Consider the following 8,282-nt stretch of genomic DNA (forward strand, 5'->3'; position numbering starts at 1 on the left):
AAGTCCACATTGATGTCCTTGGGTTGAATGTATCCGAGACGGAAGTTGGGGCGTTCGACCTCCAGGCATCGGGTGGGGATTGAGCGGCGATGGAGGAGGCCCAGGACCTTCATGTCCTCGGCAGAGTGGGGGGGGTAGGGGGGGTTGTTGAAATGTTGGGCCATAGGGCGATGGGTTAATAGTTGCGGGTGTCCTGGAGATGTTCCTTCAAGCGCTGTGACTTGATTCTGCGAGGAGTCTCCAGTCTCCCCAATGTAGAGGAGACCGCATCGGGAGCAATGGATACAAGAAATGACACTGGTGGAGGCCTTCGAACTCCCCTGGCTCGGTTTCGATTTCCGGGCAGGGAAGCAATTTTCAGTTGAACTGTCAAAATACCACACCATCTCCCTGGTGGTCTAGTGGTTAGGATTCGGCGCTTTCACTGCCGCGGCCCGGGTTCAATTCCCGGTCAAGGAAGCAGTTTTCAGCGCGTATTTTGGCTACCCATTCTCCTTAAGTGCGCTGTACAGTTACTTATTGGTCTTCGTTGTCACTGGGCGCTGCAGTGTATAGTGGCTCGTTGAAATAGTGTCCTGATTCAGATTTGTTTGTATGTGTAGGGATAATTACTTCTGTAGCTAAGTACGTGGTTCGCGTGTGGTGTTTTCCTGTCGACGCTGTTTTGAATTTACCATTGACTGTTCGCTCTGCTGTGACATCCAGAATTGGCACTTTGTTGTTGTTCTCCTCTTTTGTGAATTTTATGCCAGTAAGGATATTGTTGATGGTGTTGCAGGTTTCCTCTAATTTGTTTCATTTTTTGATGACAGAAGTGTTTCATGCATATTTCGTTGATCTGTTTGTAGGGCTTGTTACTGAATATGAAGTGGGTGGTAAGACACAGTTCCACGAGGTTGACAGTGCTATCTTTGCTGACGAAGTTGGTGCTGTGTTTGTGTCTTTGGTTCCTCAGGACATCAGGACATTATTTCAACGAGCCACTACACACTGCAGCACAGAGAAACTACGAAGAGCACAAGAGAAATACGTATATAGTGTAATTAAAGAGAACGGGGACCCAATAAACCCAGTCCGCCGATTTCTCAGTGAGGCTTCCAAGCTGGCTCTCAAAAATTCGGTTTGTCCCTCCATTCTTTCCTGCTTGTTTTTTGTGGGGTTTGTAAGTTTTCACAATCCTCTGACTGAGTATTGGAGTTGGGAAGTTATGTTGTGGCTGTACAAGACATTGGTTAGACCACTTTTTGAATATTGTGTGCAATTCTGGTCTCCCTGCTATCAGAAGGATATTGTGAAATTTGAAAGGGTTCTGAAGCACCAGTGGGTCCTCAGAGGGGAAGAGGCCGTTTTGCTGCCCTGAGTGTGGGAAGGCCTTCAGTGATCCCTCTGCCCTGCTGACGCACCAGTTGGTCCACACCGGGGAAGGCTGTTCTCCGGCCCCAAGTGCGAGATGGCCTTCAGCAGTTCTTCCCACCTGCTGAGACACCGGTGGGTCCACACTGAGGAGAGGCAATTCTTCTGCCCCGAGTGCAGGAAGGGCTTTGCTCTTCCCTCCGACCTACTAGCCCGTTGGTCAGATGTCGTTCAGTTGCCCTACGTGCAGCAAGGCCTTCAGCAATTCCTCGGCCCTGCTGAGGCACCAGTGCATCCACACCGGGGAGAAGCCGTTCTCCTGCCCCGATTGTGGAAACGTCTTTACCCACTCCTCCACACTGTTGGAGCACCAGCTGGTCCACACGGGGGAAAGGGGGTTGGTGAGGCCATTCTGCTGCCCTGAGTGCGGGAAGGCCTTCAGTAATTCCTCCTCCCTGCTGAAGCACCTGTGTGTCCACACCAGGGAGATGCCCTTCATTTGGCCTGAGTGTGGGAAGAGGTTCATGTTTTCCTGCAACTTGCGGAAGCACCAGCGGGGGCACCAGCGCTCCCAGCAACCAGATCCTACCAGTGACGCTGCCTTCGGTCACCCCCAGGACTGAACCTCCTGCAAGTTCTGACAGTGGGTGCAGTAGCAGAGTAGGTGGGCTGTTTTTGTTTTCTGCTAGGCTGCAATTGCATCCCCTACACCCAACAACGACAACACCATGGTGACTCAGGGTTTGCACTGCTGCCTCATGGCACCAGGAACCCAGGAATAATTCCACCCTTGGGGGTCTGTGTGCAATTTATGGAGGGTAGGAAAATGGATCTGAGTAGGTTACTCTTCGGTAGATCAGTGCAGATGTGTTGGGCTGAAGAACTTGTTTCCACATTGTAGGAGTTCTACGATCCTTTGAGCTTTGCTTTCAGTGCACACTGCTGTTCATTGAGCCAGGGACTGCACATTGCCAATGAAATGATCCAGAGAAACCTAAGACCGCAAGACCATCGGAGCAGAAGTTAGTCCATTCGGCCCGTCGTGTCTACTTTGCCATTCGTTAGTGACAAAAGTAATGCAGATAAGATTAGCTACAGTGTGGAAACAGGCCATTTGTCCCAACAAGTCCACACCGACCCTCCGAAGAGTAACCCATCCAGACCCGTTTCCCTTTGACTAATGTACCTAACTCTATGGGCAATTAAGCAAGGCCCATCCAGATGACCTGCACATCTTTGGTTTATGGAAGAAAACAGGACCACCCAGAGAAAACCCACGCAGACACTGGGAGAATGTGCAAACTCCTCACAGACAGCCACCAAGTCTGGAATCAAACCTGGGTACCCGGCACTGTGAGGCTGCAGTGGTAACAACTAAATATTGCAACCCGAAGTAGGCAAGCAGGAGGTTGGAACAATACAGCAAGCCAGACAGCACCAGAATGTGGAAAAGTCAGCGTTTTGGGTATTAACCCTTCTTCAGGACTGTAACGTTGACTCCTCTATGATAAACGATTTACGGGAATGTTACTGGGGGTTGGAGGATTTGAGCTACAGGGAGAGGCTGAATAGGCTGGGGCTGTTTTCACTGGAGCATCGGAGGCAGCGGATTGACCTAATAGAGGTTACAAAATCATGAGGGCATGGACAGGGTAATAGACAAGGTCTTTTCCCTGGGGTGGGGGAGTCCAGAACTAGAGGGCATAGGTTTAGGGTAAGAGGCGAAATATACTAAAGGGACAAATTCTTCATGCAGAGGGTGGTACATATATGAAATGAGCTGCCAGAGTATGTGGGCCAGGTGCTGTCAAATGGGACTAGATTAATTTAGGATAGCGGGTCAGCATGGACAAGTTGGACCGAAGAGTCTGTTTCCATGCTGTACGTGTCTCTGACTACTGGTCCTGATGTAAGTTTAAAATAGAGTCCAAGTAAATTTGAATAGTTCAATCTTGTTGCACTCACCTCCTAAAAAGTTTCAAATGAATCCCTCTGAGAGATACTGTTTAAACATGCTGAGTTGGACAAAGTATCCCATCAAGTTCAACACAAACCCAGAGTTGAAGAAGTCAGAAGTCAGAACACCAAGGGGACCAAAACTGATCACAATATTCCAGGTGCATCCTCATCAACGTCCTGTATAACTACAACATAACTTACCAACATCTATACTCAATTCCCTAATTGATGAAGGCCAGTGTGCTGAAACCTTTCTTCACTGCCTTGTGTAATCAGAATATAGGACCTAATTTAAACTGATGCACAATCCAGCTGCAGGGTGCCCAGAAGCAGAGTAGTGCTGCGTGAGTGTGCTGGGCACGTAAGCAAGAGGTCAATTGGTCAAAACCGTGTGATGTTATTGCTCAATGTCTCTATAAGCTGCTTTCATTTGCAAAGGTGCTCTGTTCTGTATCTTGCCTTTGCATCTGCTTCCCAAAGCTTCTTCAGTGGAGGAGTGGTAGTAGCATCAATTCCCCGGAGCTGGAAGAAGGTCCGAGTTCCAAGAAGCGGAGGGTAAGGCTGGAGACTGGATTTGCTCAAGGCTTGTATTTTTAACTCATTTAAATGGTACCTACTTAACGGGGCTATGGTTTACATTAAAACCGGAGGATCATATCAGAGTGTTTATATTTAGCAGTGGTAGTTGGTAAAATGCACTCCCTGGAGGAGCACCTTCTATGATGCTGCATTTCTTGCCTTCTGCCGTTCCCCCATTTCTTATCTCCCAATTGACTTTATATTTTTTGGGGGTCAAATTTAATTTCATATTAATCAGACTTGGGATTCATTGTGTGCTATTCATTTGTTTCTTCGAAAATTGTAAGTCAAAATTAATGCTGTAATTTCATTTCTGATGTCAGAGTTTGACATTGAATGTGCAGGTGTGAATACCAGTAAGTTGTGAAAATAAATCAAGAACTTGTGGTTTTTAACAAAAAGAGAGGTTCACTGATATTCATGACATTGTCTCATTTGGGAGTGATGATTCAAATCTAACCAACAAACCGTTTCATGCAGTCACCCAATTTAATTTAAGTTTTCTTTAATTTAGTTAAAGAAAATAACTCTGGCAGGCTAAGATTTATGCAATCTACTTATAAGATAATGCCCATTGCTCGCAATATGGTCTCATCCACATTGGGGAAACTGGACGCCAACTAGCGGAACATTTCTGGAACCGACTGCCCTGTGGCTGAACACTTTAACTCCCCCTCCCATTCCACCAAGGACATGCAAGTCCTGGGCCTCCTCCACTGCCAAACTCTTGCTACCAGATGCTTGTAGGAAAAACACCTCATCTTCTGCCTTGGGACCCTCCTACTACATGGGATCAATGTAGATTTCATCAGTTTCCTCATTTCCTCTCCCCCACCTTGTCCCAGATCCAATCTTCCAATTTGACACCAACCACTTGACCTGTCATACCTGTCCACCTTGCTTCTCACCTATTTGCTCCACCCTCATCTCTGACCTATCACCATCAATCCCTACCTCCATCTACCTATTGCACTCCCAGCTGCCTTCCTTCCAGCCCCACTTCCTTCCCATTTATCTCTCAGCCCCCTTGGACCACCCTTCATTCCTGATGAAGAGTTTATGCTCGAAACCAAGACTGTGATGAAGCAACATCCTCAACAAATAGGAAATAGCTCCCAAGTCAGATTTCATCCCCTCTTCTGTTTTCCAGTTCTTCCAGAAATAAGAAATGTCTTTTTCTTCCACTAGAAAGCGGTCTTCCACTTTCCACTTTCTGAAATGTTATGCTACACCACTACTTCAGACACCTTTTAAGAATCCTTTCAACCTGTTTTTATAACAATTGTAGAGGAGACCAAAAGCAAACATTTCACTCCTCCTCAATGCCCCATTTCTCCTCCTATGAGCCATTTTGTCATGTTGTCTATGTTACAAGCAGCCGAGTGCACTTGGTTTCTGAATCGAAATTTGGCCATTGAAGTGAACAGGATTAATATTTATCGATGGCTAGCTGTGTTTGCACTAACTGTAATTATCCACCAATATGATGTCTTTTGTTCCACCAAAACTGGAAACATTGATCTATGTTTATGTTGCAGTCGGATGTGGAAAATCATCCCAGCGATCTTCACGTTATTATAGTTTACTGAGGTCATAACAGCATTGCGAGGCAGTTTTATGTGACTAAAACTTGGATGGAAAGAATGTAGATTGATGAGAAGTCAAAATGGCAGAGTCTCTGGCCACAATCGATCTGTCTGGTTTGATTATATGATTGGCGGCTCTTCAAGAGCAACTTCCACTCCATCACTTCAACCAGCAAGAGGAGATAAGTCTGAACACAACATTCCAACTGTGACATATACGCATTGCTTCGATGTTATTGATCAAAATCCTGGAACTCACTCCTGAACCTTTATTATAGACCACATCATATTTGTGAAGCAATTTAAGTGGCAGCTCACCATCACTTTTTCATGGACGGTTTGGGAAGACTTTCTGGCAGAACCAATGATATTCACATGATATTGGAGACACTCTAATCGTATGGATAGATGAGTGGCTAACCAATGATATAGTAGGGATAGGGGCATGTTCAGGATCACAACTTGTAACTAGCAATGTGCCACAGGGATCAGTGCTGCGGCCAAAATTATTTACAATATGTATATGAATTACTTGGATAAGTAAAGTGAATGTACTCTTGCCAAGACTGCAGTAGAGACAGTTGATTGGATTGCAGGTGGTGAGGATGACATGGAGAGGGATATCGACAGGTTAAGCAAATGAGCAAAACCTTGGCCGATGGAATAGAATGTGGGAAAATGAGGTTGTGCACTTTGCCAGGAGGAAAAGTGCTGAATGTTAAATGGAGAAAGCTGCTGAATAGGAGGATTTGAATGCTCGTATCCATGAATACGTCATCCAGGTTCAGTCAGTTATAGGGAAGATAAATGGGATGTTGGTTTTTAAATGGAATATAACAGTAGGGAGGTTATAGTGAACCTAAATCAGACACCAATTAGGCCACAACTGAAAACTGGGAAGAGTTTTGGGCCTTTTAGCTAAGGTAAGATATATCAGCATTGGAGGCAGTCCAGAGAAGGTTGACCAGGATGCTATCAGGGATGGAAATAGTGTCTTATGAGGAGAAATAAATTCGTTCGGTCTGTGGTTAATAGAAGTTAGAAGATTTCGAGGTAACCTTCTTGTCACAAACAAGATTCTGAGGAGACGTGACAGGCCAGATGTGGGAAAGTTTACCCTTTTGGGTGAGTTTAAAACCAGAGGGAATAACCTGCAAATAAGGGAATGCATGTTTAGGACAGCTGTTGAGCCTGGATTGTTAAGTACACTCAAAACTAAGATACATTTTTTTTAATCAGAAAGGGAACTGAGGATTATGAGGAAACAGCGGGAAAGTGAAGTTGATGTTTACCAGAACAATAGTGGGAGACAAAATGAGATATCCCATGAATGAATAAAGGAAAAGAGTCAGGAGAAAATTGTCATTGAAGGGAAGATTGGGATCTAGTGATAATGGTTGAGCAACCTAGAGATCCAGGTCTTCTGAGAACACAAATTGAAATCCCATCATGGCTGCAGGTGGAATTTATGTTCAACTAATAAAAAGATCTGGAAATGAAAGTTTCTCTCTGTCATAGCAACCAGGAAAACGTTATTCACTAAACTAATGAATTGCAGATGTTGGAGATCAGCAATAAAAGGCAAAATTGCTGGGGAAACGCAGCAGGTCTGGCAGCATCTGTGGAGAGCCAAGTTTTGAAGGACCACTGGACTCAAAGCAGTAACACTGTTGTCTCTTCATAGATGCTGCCAGAACTGTTGTGTTTCTCCTGAAACTGTGCTTTTCAAGGCAGGAAATCTACAATTCATGAACCCTGCATGCATGTATGCACGTGCGTGCGCGTGCGCGCGCACACACACACACATACACACACCTTGTGACTCCAGACCTACCATAATGTGGTTGACTGTCAACTGCCTTCTAGCATGTAGTCACAATTACTCTGTCCAAGGGCCATGAGGGACAATGAGCAAATGTTGGATGTGCTCGCAATCATCATATCCCACAAAATATTTTCTCATCACTGAAAAAAAACATAGATTAATGAAGGGCAGCCAAAAAAACTGCTATGGGAAAGTCATGCCCAACTAACCTGATTTGCTTGTAGTTATATGTTTTAAAATCCTCTTCAGAGAGGACATTGATTACACCACTGTTGGAAGACTGCATGCAATTCTGGGCTCTCTGCTCCAGGAAGGAGGTTGTGAAACTTGAAAGGGTTCAGAAAACATTTACAAGGATGCTGCCAGGGTTGGAGGGTTTGAGCTACAGGAAGACGCTGAATCGACTGGGTTCATTTTCCCGGAAGTTTTGAAGGGTAAGTTGTGTTTTTATAGATGTTTATAAATTCATGAGGGCATGAATAGGGTAAATAGGATAGGTATTTTACCTGGGGTGGGAGAGTCCAGAACTAGATTGCATAAGCTTAAAGTTATTGGCAAATGGAGTTTAATATAGCTAAGTATGAGGTCTTACATTTTGTATCGTCAAATCAAGGTTGGATTTACATGGTGAATGGTAGGACCTTGAGTGTAGTTGAACAGAGGGATTTTGAAGTTCAGGTTTTGGCACACTGGACTTCATCAGTGATGGCATTCAATATAAGATACCAAATTAGAGGCGAGATATGCACCAAATATTCACGTCTACCAACAAGCACCAAATCTGTTTCATATGCAGTATTTTGAACCAAGAGATCTAGGGTTGCGGGTTATTAGCTCCTAGAAAATGGAGTCGTGGGTAGACAGGATGGTGAAGAAGGCTTTTGGCATGCTTGCTTTTCTTGGTCAGAGCATTGAGCACAGGAGTTGGGACGTCTTGTTGCAGCTGTCACACATGCCACACAACAACGATAGGCGTGGCG

The 8,282-nt window shown here is 45.0% G+C and overlaps 1 non-coding gene across 1 annotated transcript; it reads left to right on the top strand.

Annotated features, from left to right (window-relative positions):
• Positions 1-387: 387 nt before the first annotated feature.
• On the top strand, positions 388-459 carry trnae-uuc (transfer RNA glutamic acid (anticodon UUC)). The gene has a single exon. It is a non-coding gene; the product is annotated as a tRNA-Glu (tRNA).
• Positions 460-8,282: the final 7,823 nt, after the last annotated feature.

The sequence above is a fragment of the Chiloscyllium plagiosum genome, unplaced genomic scaffold, assembly GCF_037043375.1.
Source record: "Chiloscyllium plagiosum isolate Xiang-an unplaced genomic scaffold, Cpla_swu_hap1 HiC_scaffold_27, whole genome shotgun sequence".
In the NCBI taxonomy this organism is placed as follows: Eukaryota; Metazoa; Chordata; class Chondrichthyes; order Orectolobiformes; family Hemiscylliidae; genus Chiloscyllium; species Chiloscyllium plagiosum.